Source organism: Bactrocera oleae, chromosome 2 (assembly GCF_042242935.1).
Source record: "Bactrocera oleae isolate idBacOlea1 chromosome 2, idBacOlea1, whole genome shotgun sequence".
NCBI lineage: Eukaryota > Metazoa > Arthropoda > Insecta > Diptera > Tephritidae > Bactrocera > Bactrocera oleae.
The window spans coordinates 76017037-76030075 of record NC_091536.1 but is presented as its reverse complement, the minus strand read 5'-3'; positions in this window follow the sequence as shown (position 1 = coordinate 76030075).

Below are 13039 nucleotides of genomic sequence, written 5' to 3'. Positions count from 1 at the left end.
TTTGAAAACTAAGGCAGACAGATGGACATGGCTGAATCCCCTCAGCTCGTCACGCTGATTATTTATATACAGGTTGGTTGAAAAGTGAGTTGTTCTCACCAATATATACCACTACTAGCCCCAATTTTTTTTTCTCAAGTTGTTACACCTGTCGTGTGAACACATGCAAAGTTACAAGTCATTCGGTCAATTAATTCCTTGTTTACAAGCCATTTGAAGTTGACGTGTCAGAGTATTTTTTTAATATGGAAAAAATTGAACATCGCGCAGTGATTAGATTATTTGTTTTGAAAGGTTAAAAAGCAAAAAAAAAAAAATAAAAGACCAATTCCTTGAATTAGATAAGGAGCGTCATCTTCAAAACGCACCGGTGAATTTTTGACAGGTGAATTTAAACGTGGTCGCAGGTCGTACTAGGCTTGAAGACGATTCACGCGAAGGACGACCAAAAACCGCCATATGCATCTCAGACGAATAATGCCATAGGCATCTCAGACGAACGATTACTTCATATTTTACTTGGAGAATTACATATAAAAAAGATGTTTTGAAAGTTAGTGCCGCACCCGTTAACAATTCAACAAAAACTAGATTGAAAAAAAATGTCTCAGCATAAGGAGCATTTTAAGCAGAATAAACCCGATCTCTTTTGTCGTTTTATAACTATGGATGCGACTTGGATCTACCACCATGATCCTAAATTGAAACAAGAACGTTTACAGTGGACTGAAGCTTATTGTTCAGCTCAAAAGCAGGTGAAGTCACAACGATCGGCAAAGAAGGCTATGGCATCATTTTTTTGGAATGCAAAAGGAATTTTGTTGACTGATTATCTGCAAAAAGGTAAAACAATCGACTCTGAATATTATTGCAGCCTTTTGGATCAGCTGGATGAAAAAATTCGTGAGAAAAGACATTGTTTGCAGCACCAAAAAATTATTTTTCATGAAGACAATGTGCCTACTCACAAAGGTGTTTTAAAAATGACAAAATTCAACGAAGTACGAATTGCTTGAGCATCCACCGTATTCACCAGATTTGGTCCAGCGATTACTACATCTTCGGAAATCTCAAACAATTCCTTCGTGGAAAGCGTTTTTCGTCGAATGAAGAAGCTATTACAGCCATAGACTGGTATTTTGCAGAGCTTGCGGAAAGTCATTATAGGGATGGCATAAATCTATTGGAGGATCATTAAGTATTCAATACTGCACAAAATAAATAAAAACTGAACATTAGCATAGTCTTAGGTATGTGATTAAGTTCGAAAAACTCATCCTGTACTATTAATAGAAGCTTTTATAATTATAGCATTGTCTTGGTGCCCGGTTTTTTCGGTGGGAAATATCAACGATTGTCAGACGATTTTTCTTAAGAGCAGAAACCGTTTCGAAATTCACCAAATCCACATATAACTTTGGTAATATGAAACTTCATTGCCAAGTCTTGTTTAATATATGCTTTTTCACACTTTGATTTATCGAGGCGGATTAATTTTCCTTTCTATCTGATTTCAGCCATCATGCTTTGTAAAAAATATATAGATAATGATAATTTACGTTCGACTTGTTCTGTATGAATAGCTATATTCAATAATTAGTCAGATTTCTGCACAAAAATTCGACCAAGCAATTCGTCGTCGACAACCATTTATTAATATTTACATCGCGAAAGACTTGTTTTTTACAGCGTTTGCTTTTTTTTAATAAATAGTATGGAATTTTGCATATTTTTGGTTAGTTGAAAAGGGAGTTTGTAAGAACGCCTGACCGTAAACGGTCGCACCCACGTAAGGAAACTCATTGAGCTCCTAAGTTGATACTTTTTAGGCTCATATAAAATATATATAGCTTTGCTTACTTAACGGTTTTTTGTAACATAACATAGCAAATCGCGGTATATAACATATAGAGTTTTATGTGTATATCAAAATGATCATAATGGCGAGGCCAGTTCCGGTTGTCTCTCTTTCCATTCGTTGGTCCATGCTAGCGATAATTAGCGCAGATATTTTGATGAAACTTATCTCATACTGTACCGTTAAAGAGAAGTTATTTTAATGAAGGGAATGTTACACTTAGCATGCTCAGCTTTAGTGCAAAAAAAAATGAAAATGATGAATAGAATCGATCATCAACTTGTTTTGGATCCATATAGCTTGACTATATACCATAAATATATGTATATGATAATATTGTGGGACATCTCAATAAAATAAATTGTGGTTAATACCAAAATTATGTGATATCAGTTGCTTTTGGGAGTAAAGTCGGTTCAAAAGTTTGCTGAGAAACGAATTTTGAATTTAATGTTGCTAACTTGTTAAAAAAATGTGGAAAACGGTTGGCCTCAAGGGCCATCCCTGCAACTTCCCTCGAATTTCATACGCTAACGTTCAAATTTCGCTTTTTTCACTGCTTTTGAGCTCTTCGAAATTTTTCGTTTTCAATATCTCGCAAGTAAATCAACCGATTTTGACCCGGTTTGCGGCAAACGATGTGTTTCTTCAAGGTTTAGAACTGATTAGTTTTTGGTGTCGATCGGTCAAAACGATTTTTCAAAATTTTATTTTTGAGATTTCTCGAAATCTACTGGTCCGATTGGGTCCAAACTTACACGAAATTCAAGTGCAATGAAACCCTTTGGAATGCCGTTTAGTTTATTCAAATCGGTTGAGCCGTTTAAAAGTTATAAGAGGGTCACATACATCCACACACACACATACATCCACACATACATACAGACATACGGACATCATCGTAGAAATGTTCGGGGAAGCTTCCTCGACCCTCAAAACGTCGAGATCTGTTGAGAACTCGATTTTTGCAAAATGGGGTGAAACCAATATCTTCCCGATTTTTAGAAAATTTTCAATTTTCTTAGCGGGAAGTTAAAAAAATTTTTTTGCAGACAGATGGAATTATTTCACACGCTTACTCTGCTTACGAAGGTAGCCGTTCCTTACTTCTTTTAGTTTATCTTTAAAGTATATACTGTTTTGCAGTAAAAATCTTGGAAAGCATATACGAAATTTTTTCAGTAAATAAGGTAACATTTGCTTGATCACAAGAGCTTTGATATTTTTAAGGTTTTTGTAAATTTTATATATACATTTTTGTCATTCCATCGTTCTTAAATAAAAAATTATTGTGGTTTTTGTTGTTATGTTATGTATTATTTACTTAAAAGTTCAACTTGTAATTATAAATACCTATATATTTTCTACATACATATACATACAAGTATACATGTATACATATACTACTCGTATATCGCATTAAATTAAATGCACTTGTTGATGCCAGAGAAACGACTACTGATCTTCCGGTTATTTGCTGCTGCTACTGCTGATGTATGTACCAACGGCTGCTGACAACACCATCGCAGTCCACTTGCATAAGCGCCTGCGCAATAGTAAACAGTAGCCGTGAAGCGTACTCAAGCATTGTAGGCACATCCACAATATACTACTACTATATATATATCAGATCTAAGCACTTATGTATGTAAATTGTGGCAAAATGCAAATTATTATGGCAACCAGACTGGACTGACAGCAACACGAAAGTTGGTTGGCCGATTCTGTGCAACAATTGAATGCACCATTAGCATTTCTTGAATTAGAAAATATTGCTGCAAGAAATTTCGCAATTGCAAAGCAACACAATTATATAAAAGCGCCTGGCCAACGCAGCATATGCAATAATAATTACAAAAACACTGCTGGCGCGAAAAATATGTAAGAAATGCAAAGTGAAAAAAATTATTGCAGCTGAGCGATGCAATCCACCAAAGGTTGTGGTGGAGAAAACAAGTTTACCTTGATTGGGCTGATTTAAGACAACCTGTTGGGACGAGTTTCCAGTGGAGATACTGTTTGTTGTAGTTGTTATTGCAGGAATGCTGGTGTCATTTTCATTTTAATAAAATTATCATTAATTTTATTATTGTATGTTTATTGTTTATTGCAAAAGTTGTTAGAGTGGACCCACAAAGAGCAGCGGCTCTGGCTTCGGGGGGCACAGACTTGTGTCATTCTCTATAAAACCTAATAACAATTGGTTATTAAGAGTTAAACAAAATAGTAGAAAAAAATTTGAACAGGTTCACCAACCAACCTGCCGACTGTCTGTCCGCCTAATCGGCAATTTGTTAGAGCCAACGCGTCGACTCTTGGAGATTGATGTGCCACTGACATTGCAATTGCAACAATAAACAAACATTTCATTTGCTTTCGAAAGCAAAGTGAAAAACCGGCTAGTTTAAGCACTTTGCTGTTTGTTGGCGATTTGTCAGCGTCTTCTTCACGCTTTATGTTATCGCCACGCGAACAACTGCCGACGGGAAATGCTATTACGAAAAGGTATTAGGTTATTGTTGTCCAACTGCACAACATGTGGCTCTACATGCACACATTCATACACAAATACACTTGCAAACAAATTGCCAGGAAATGTGTCAAACCATAAATCTTCCACAACAAGTTTCGTTTTGATTTTCGATTTTTTTTGTTTTGTTTTTTTGCTTATGAGCTAGCGACCTAATTTGCACGCCGAATTCGGGCAGAAGCAATAAAATGATAATGGCAGCTCATAAAAGTAGCAAACAAATATGTTTGTTTGTGCTCGACAGGTGTAAATATGTATAACATATTTGTATATTAGGGTGAGCCAAAAACTAATCTATCGAATTCAGCGGTTACAATATACCTATATACAGCGAAAAACTATCACTGCAAGAAAATATTTTTAGCTTAATTTTCAAATATGTTGATGAGCATTCAAAGTTTTTGTTCATTATGTTCATATAAAAATACCACAACTTTTGAACTGTTTAGGATACATTTCTTTTGATCGCGTATTCTTGTAGAGCTTACAATTTCCTAAAAATATAAGTCAGCGGATTTTTTCTTTTAATTGAAGAAATCTTTCACTTTGAAAAGTGAAAAAATTAACATATAATTATAGTAATTAAAATTAATTAAAAATGTTCTTATTAAACAAAAAACCTGAATTAAAATATAATAAATTGTTAAAAATATCACTAATAATTCAGATTTGTAAAAAAAAGCATCTTATGTTACTCTTCTTCATTTTCTGCCCGATATTTCGGCGCAATATTTTAATTTTTTTACTTTCATAGCTTTTAAATATTGAATAAATATTTCTGAATTGAAAAAAATCCAACTGAGGTAGGTGTTTAGTAAAATTTTTGCTCAACTAGGATGTGTAATAACAACTTATTTTTCCAAAAAGATTCAAAAGTTATGGTGCTTTTAATGATAACATTTTTTCCGTGTTATTTATATAAGAAACTCTAAATGCTTATCGACACCTATACATATATATATATATGTATATAAATATTAAACCATAAATTCGATTGATTAGTTTTGGCTCACCTTAATATAAATACTGTTTTTATTTTTAACTTTCAGTATACTTCTATTTAACTGTAAGAACTCCTGTAGGTCTCACCTAACAGCGCTTCTCGAATTGCGTTCAACGTTCCAGCAGCTATCAAAAGAACACTCGAACACACCCATATTTATCACCTGCTTAGCTGTAATCATTATTGGTTCATTCAGCATACTTTTCCAACCGCTACGACATGCTGCAGCGCGCTGTTGGCGTTGAGCTAAGTATTTTAGCCACGCTTCAATGCCAACTCCGTACTTAGTCAATAATCACGCTAGAAGTACTTTTATACAATACAATAAATATAAAGGGTTTTAATTGGAGCGCTTGAAGTGTCAGACTTATAACAGGCTGACATATAATTATATTTAGATTTTATTATGATTTTGCAGTCTTCATTAAGGTTTAATCGGGTAGGACTATATCTCAACTTGGTGCCGGTTTACAGATCTACAAATATAAATTCATATATTCTAGACACCGAAATCACTGAACCGATTTTCTAAAAAATTTGCCGTCAAAGCTTATAAATATGCATAGGATATGATCAGACGTGTATTAAATATAATTACCATATATTTTTATATTGGTATTTTTTAACAAAATTTCAAGCTTTTTTTTAAAATGATTTACTTAATAAAAGTCTTTACATCACTGGTACTTATATAAAACAAAATGCTGATAAATGACCAGCAGATCTTCTGCTATCTGCCCCCACTAAGCTGAAATGCGAGTCAATAAATCTCGTATATATCCTTAGTAGCCTAATGACAAAACAAAAAAAAAAGACTTTGATAAGTTCTAAAATTTGTATATGAAAAGCGGAAATCGATCTTGGTACATTCTGCTCCTATAGAGCTTAATTCTAAACCATTTTCAGTCATTTCAAAATTTTTTGGCAAGATACATTTTAGTCGATATTAAAGTCTAACTGAAAAAATTAAAATAAATATTCAGATAAGTCATCGAAGCAAGATTTCTTCTATGGTTTACCACGAACGACTCGAATTAACTGAGACACCCGCTATATTTTGATGGGCATGAGGGCATTTAATTGCATATTGAAATAAAGCTATATTTATATATTTGCATACCTTTTATCACCACAACAGTTAATCGTGCTGATTGCTTGTCGATCGCGCTTCAATGACTTCTTCGACACTTTCATGTTCATATTCCAATTTTCTTTTGCAATTTACAATTACCCTTGACAGCTGCTTACTACCAATTTTAACAAGGTTTATGAATATTATTTTATGTGCAAATATATATTTTTCGCCAATTGGGAATTGAATTTTAAAAATTTAAGTCAGTGACCGCATTTTTAGTGTTTATTCGTGCGATAAAGAAAATTATGAATTTAAAGATAGAAAGTTTGAAAGGAATTTTAATGATCAATTTAAAACCCACATTAAAAATGATAATATAAAATACTATATTTGTGCTTTAGCATTTCTATATCCTATAAACAAATATCCTGCACAAAAAACAAACGTTGCCACCTTTGTATAAGACTCAAGTATTATCATAATGGCTTAGTTCAAGTTTGGTTAAGAATCTGATCTAACAGCTATAGAAGAATATGGTCAGTCTGGCATATTCATGAGTATTTTGAGTCTAGAGTCAACTATAATCCTTCCCCACACAACACACTTTTTAGGTAAACTCGGGTGTTAAACTTTATTAAAAGCTAACAGGAAATCAAGAAATATTTGAAACAAAGAGAGAGTAAGAAATTTCTGATTTAATACATTTTAAAAGGATTTGGAGAACGGAAACCCTTTTCCCGAAACCTATAAAAGTTTTTAATAATATGGCGTTTAAAAGCCACTAACCAAAATCTTAAACACATAGAGAAAACAAGTTTGACAAAATAGGTTAATGATTTTTAAGACCGAAATTTACCCCAAGTATTACACTCGTATATCACTTATACAGAATCAAAAAAATTTAGAAATTATACGACGAAATTAAATTTAACAGTTAATACAGGGATCACAACCAATAATTTACTTCGACCATATCAGCGGGGCTCAAAAAAGTCTATGGCGTTCCGGATTAGCTCTTTTGAGTCTCTTTGTGGAAACAGTCAATGTCAAAAATATGCATTTATAAATTTTTAGCTGCTTAATAGTTATTAAACTGACTTATGTATGTATAGATTTCTGCGGACAAGTTCAAAATTAACGAGGCTGTCATTCAGTCAGTCAATAAATCAGTAATATGGTATAGCTAAACGTTGAATTAAGTAAGTCTATGAAGCATTCGTCGATGAAAGCGCGGTGCATTGTAACGTCGCCACGAGCCGCACTGCTTGGTTTCATGTGGAAATTGCCGAATGCAACGGCAACGCCTTGCTTTATTATGAAAATGTAGTAAGGCATAGACTTTAAGTATATATTTATATGAATTTTTAAAAGCACTTCCACAATACTTATATTTATAGAAACACAATGTTACTGACTATCGACAAAGGAAATTTTAAGTTTATACTCGTACAATACATGGTATGGTATACCATAAATACTTATATAGGCGAAGGCAAAGACAAAGCGATCTCGCGGTTAATGGCGTCGAGTGGTTAATCAATGCAGATCGTTACAACTTTTATCAAAAAAGACAAATGTTAGAAAATGCTAATATATAAAATGCATAAATGGCGTACACAAGTTTACGAGCAATAATTATTGAAGCAGTTGAAGGAATGAAGCACCGAAGGAGAGATAAAAATTAATGAAAGAGTTAAACAAATAGTTCAACAGATATTTGCAATAAATCTTGTATTGAATTGATGCTTTCATGTAGTTTGTAGAATATTAATAGGGTTACCAAAGTAATGAAAAATGCATCTCCACTTTAACTCAAGATGACAGACTTTGTTCTTACAATTTTAGAAGTTTCTCTTATTATATTGACAACCCATTTTTCAAAGGTTTACATAATTTTAATATCGTGATCTCTAAAACGAGGCAATAATATTTTAGTACCGCCATTGAGTTAAATAAAAAATTTTCAATGAAGATCTATTTTTAAACCGTTAGATGACAAATGCCTTCCCTAACTATTTCATGAATTCAGTCCCTAGAAATGGTTAATCATCATGTATGCTCATAGATTACAACAAGCTCTGACATGACCGAAACAATGACCACTAAGGTCATCTTAAAGTAGGAGGAGGAAGATATAGAATTATATATGTATACGAATTAAATTTCGGATATCTGCCTGTCGGTTCATCTGTTCGCGCAAGCAATAACTCGAGTAAAACTTCAGACATCTTGATAAGACTTGGTGTACTCATTTGTATTCTGAAGGGATTGGTATTGTAGATAAGCAAAATAGGAATTATGTACCTTCTAAAAATATATAGGAATACAAGTATACCATAATTAAGTTAAAAATCATGCAACAAAACTCGAATTTAAAATTGAGTACCGCATTTGTGGCTTAACATTTTTGGAAAAGTAAACCTATATTGGATCTAGTGGAAACATTAGCACTAGCTTTAAATCATACGCTGTGAAATGTGTGAAACCGAACGATTTACGATGAAACAGAAGAGTTACACGTGGACCAATTAAAAATAATGCTTAATGGGCGTGCCACAGCCCACTTTTAGGCGAAGTTTGAACCGTAACTTTTGCAATACATGTTTATGTTACAGTCTGGCATGGACGAAATCGGACGCATTCGTCAGATTCTTTGACTTTATAATAGATAAACCTAGAACCAATCAAAGTAAAACTTAGCAAAAGATCTATAGTTAGGGCAGACTTTATATCAAAAATATCGGTAAATTTATAAAATATTTTAATAAAATCTAGTGAGCATCTTTGCTTGATAATAAAATGAATTTAATAGACCTTTGAAAATGGCAAAACGGGGGAAAAATTATAGTTGGATGGAAACTATTGGCCCAGAAAAAAAAATTACAAAAACGTTAACTTCGGCTGCAACCCTTCGCAGGTGCATTTTTTTTTAAAGCATAACGTATATCGTGTTCAGCTATAATAACGGCCGATTTGTGGTCTGGAAGAAAAAGGGAGAGGGATGGTTAAATTTTCTAAGATTAAAAGCGGTTTATTTCGATTTCTGGTAGAAAAATTAATATGTTAAATTAAAAAAATGACAGTATGTTGGTGGTGTTCACACCAAATTTCGTAAAACAAAAAAAAATTGTTGTAAAAGATAAAAATATAAAACTTGGTTATTTGAATTTTTGCCCATAAACCTTTAGGTTATGTGAAAAAGTATAAATCCAAAGGTGGAGTTACTCTTTCATTTTAGTTATTTTTGCTTACTTTTCCAATGGGTTTTACGCTACCATGAAATTTTTCAAATTAAGTTTTTAAGACAAGATATTATATTAAATTTTCCAAAATTTGGCAACCCGCTATTGTAGAAAAGCGATTAGATCGCCACCCGCGCATCGTCATAACAAAAGCCGCAACCAAAAACATGAAAACACACCTGTTACTCGTACTCACATGCCATATTTGTATTATATATGAATATACTAGTATGAATGTATATACATATGTACCAGTGGCACGCAATAATGAATGACATGCAATTACTTTCCATTTTCATTTTAATGCCAGCAAATTGTGTAAAATCAAGCAGAAATGAGCAGAGATGCACTGATTTGTAACCGACGGGGGGCTGTTAACGAGGTAACGGCGCTTGGGAGCCACCACGATCAAGTGAAATTGAATGGATGCTGGCGCTTGTCAGCCCTCGGTAACGCTGCCTTAAAGCGATATGCGCTGGCGCAGCGCGTGTGTAAAGTAAATGCTGATAGATGCGCAGCGAGCCGAAAAAATCAATTTAATGCAACAGCACTTGATGATACTAGCATATGTACATATGTGTGCCACGCTGCGAATATTTACCACAAACACTTGTGTTATTGTTGTTGGCGTGTTTGAACGCACATTGAAGCATGGATTATGAAAGCAAAAGAAGACGCTGAAAAATGCAGCAGACCTGCATAACGTTCCATTGCGTTGCCCTGTATTGCGTTGCATTGCAAATTGTGACTGCTAAACGCTTGCGTGTTGCCTTACACTCCATATATGTAGATATATAGCTAAGTAATAAATTATATTGCATTCAAAATGCGTACAGGCACTTATGAACTTATGTATGCGCACACATACATGCTACGCTACTTACCTGCCCACCCAGCTGACTGCATGTCTAACATGGCTGCAAATCAATGGCAACGGCACGCATGCGCCAGAGTAATGCTTAAAGCGCTCCCTCATTTGCTATTTATCGTTCGCCTGGCTGCGCTTTGCTTGCATGCGCTGACTTATTTCGTTAGTTTTTGAATGCTTGCAAGCGCTAATTACCGCACATCGCCAATGCGGGCAGTCGTTTCACCTCAAAATATGACTAACTACATATGCACACATGGTTAATGCAATGATTTGGTTGTTAAAAGCGCTTTCGCGTGGGGCGGTCGGCGCTGCAGCAAACATAATTACAGTACAAATAATATGTAACTACCAAGCTTTAGACGATCTACTCTATAATAATGCTGATGTACATATGTACAATTAGCTGCTCATGTAATCATCATATATTACATACCTATGTACATATGTACATTAATACACATATATTATTCTTCATGTAACTGTTAGGTGTAGAAAGTGTGTGTGTAGAATAAAAATAAAAAAAAATATATATTTACAATTAAATATAATATATTAATTGTGAATGTAAGTGGGGTAGTTTCTTAAGCTTGACTTATACAAATAAGTTTAAATATTTAAGAGATGCGGATTTGTATACCCTGAACACGATATCTTAAGTTCGCCACGAAGTTTGCAACACCCCAGCAGAAGAAATTGACAGTCTTTGAACACATCCTTCTCTCCCTAAGAATCTGTTAATTTGTCGGAACCACCGATTTCGGAATACTGTATCATATAGCTGCCATACATAATAGATCAAAATCAAGTCCTTGTATGGAAAACTTTTTTGTTTAACAAGTTTTACGATTCACAAAACTTGGCATACATAGATTAATGTAAAAGCATAAAGCATAATAGAAACTGACCGATCAAAATCAAGTTTTTGTATGCAAAATGAACCTCAATTTTCTCATACCATATTCAGAAAGTTATTTCTTTGAGTTTAATATATTTTTATACTCTCGCACCATTTTGTACTCGGTGCAAAAAAAATATTTGTTCGCCTAATGATTATGTGGAATACTTAAAACCAATCGAGATAGATAAGGAGGGCAAGACAAATTGGTTTCTGGGTGTTAATGAAAATAATGAAATAACACTAAACAAAAATAGTGTTTTCAGGTGTGGCAATTCTTATTTAGAAATGGTCGTTGATATCGCATATTGAACCTTAATGTTCAATACCTAAGATATTGGTCAATCTAAAAGATATACATATTAATGAAATTAGAGAGAAGTTTCTGGTTAAAATGTACACTTGTGCTAAAATGTATAAAATCGGCTCCCCATATCTAAAATGGGAACTTCCGGCTTACTTTATACCGATATATATGAGGTCAATCTGCGGGATATCTAAATTTAGATAACGCTTTAATAATGTGTGCTGATGTCAAAAAAGTATGAAATCGTGTCAATACTTCCCTTATACCACATATGTATATCAAGTTTTGGAACTTCCGGTTGACTTTTACCGTATACATACGAGTACATACCTCTATATCTATATATCGGTTACTATGTGAGATATTTTAACATGGCATTGGACTTCTTTTCAATATTTTTATTTGGTCCTTTCAAATTGCAAGAGTCTATAATCCGTCTTTTAGGTTACACCTCAACTCAACCTTTCCTCACTTCTTTAATATAAACTTTTGTCAATATCTGAAAATAATTCCCCGACGTTGATTCTTAAAAATTGCGAGAGTGCAAATTATTCGGCTTCATCCGAACTTAGCGCTTCCTTAATTATTATAATTTGTGTTAATTAAGATAGAGCGGAAAAGTATCCGCCTTTACTATCTCGTAACAGATTGAGTAGATCTGTCTGACTTCACAACGATTTTAGAAAAGAGCTGTACCAATGACCGAATGGTCATAAATAACTGCTCTACTGCATGCTCGTCTAACACATTCCGTTTCCACATTTTTCTGAAATTGAATAAATGCCTTCATGTACCGTGCAATAAACAATTTTTCAGAGTTTTGCTAGTAAATACTCAGAGTTAATGTTAAAAATAGAACTATACTTTCTAATTTTGTAATAAAAACGATTTTCTATTACTCTTTGAAGTTGTCAACTCTCACTATTTTCTAAATCATTTAAAACAAATTTTCACTTGCGCTTTTATTGCTTGTGGCAAATCGAAAGAAGACATCGCGCTGTGATTACTTTTCGTACAAATTAAAGAGATAGTTAACGGAACATTTGCAATTGTTATGAATGAATGCAAGACAATCAGCAGAGTCAATCAGCTTTGAAATTGTTCGAGCAACATACTATTTGACACAATAAAAAGACAATCGCACACCTGTACGTGCATATACTAAGCATGTATAAATGCATATATGTACATATGTATATAGATATACATAGAATTAAAAATGGTTCACTTGTCGGCATCAGAGTTTAGTAACATAATA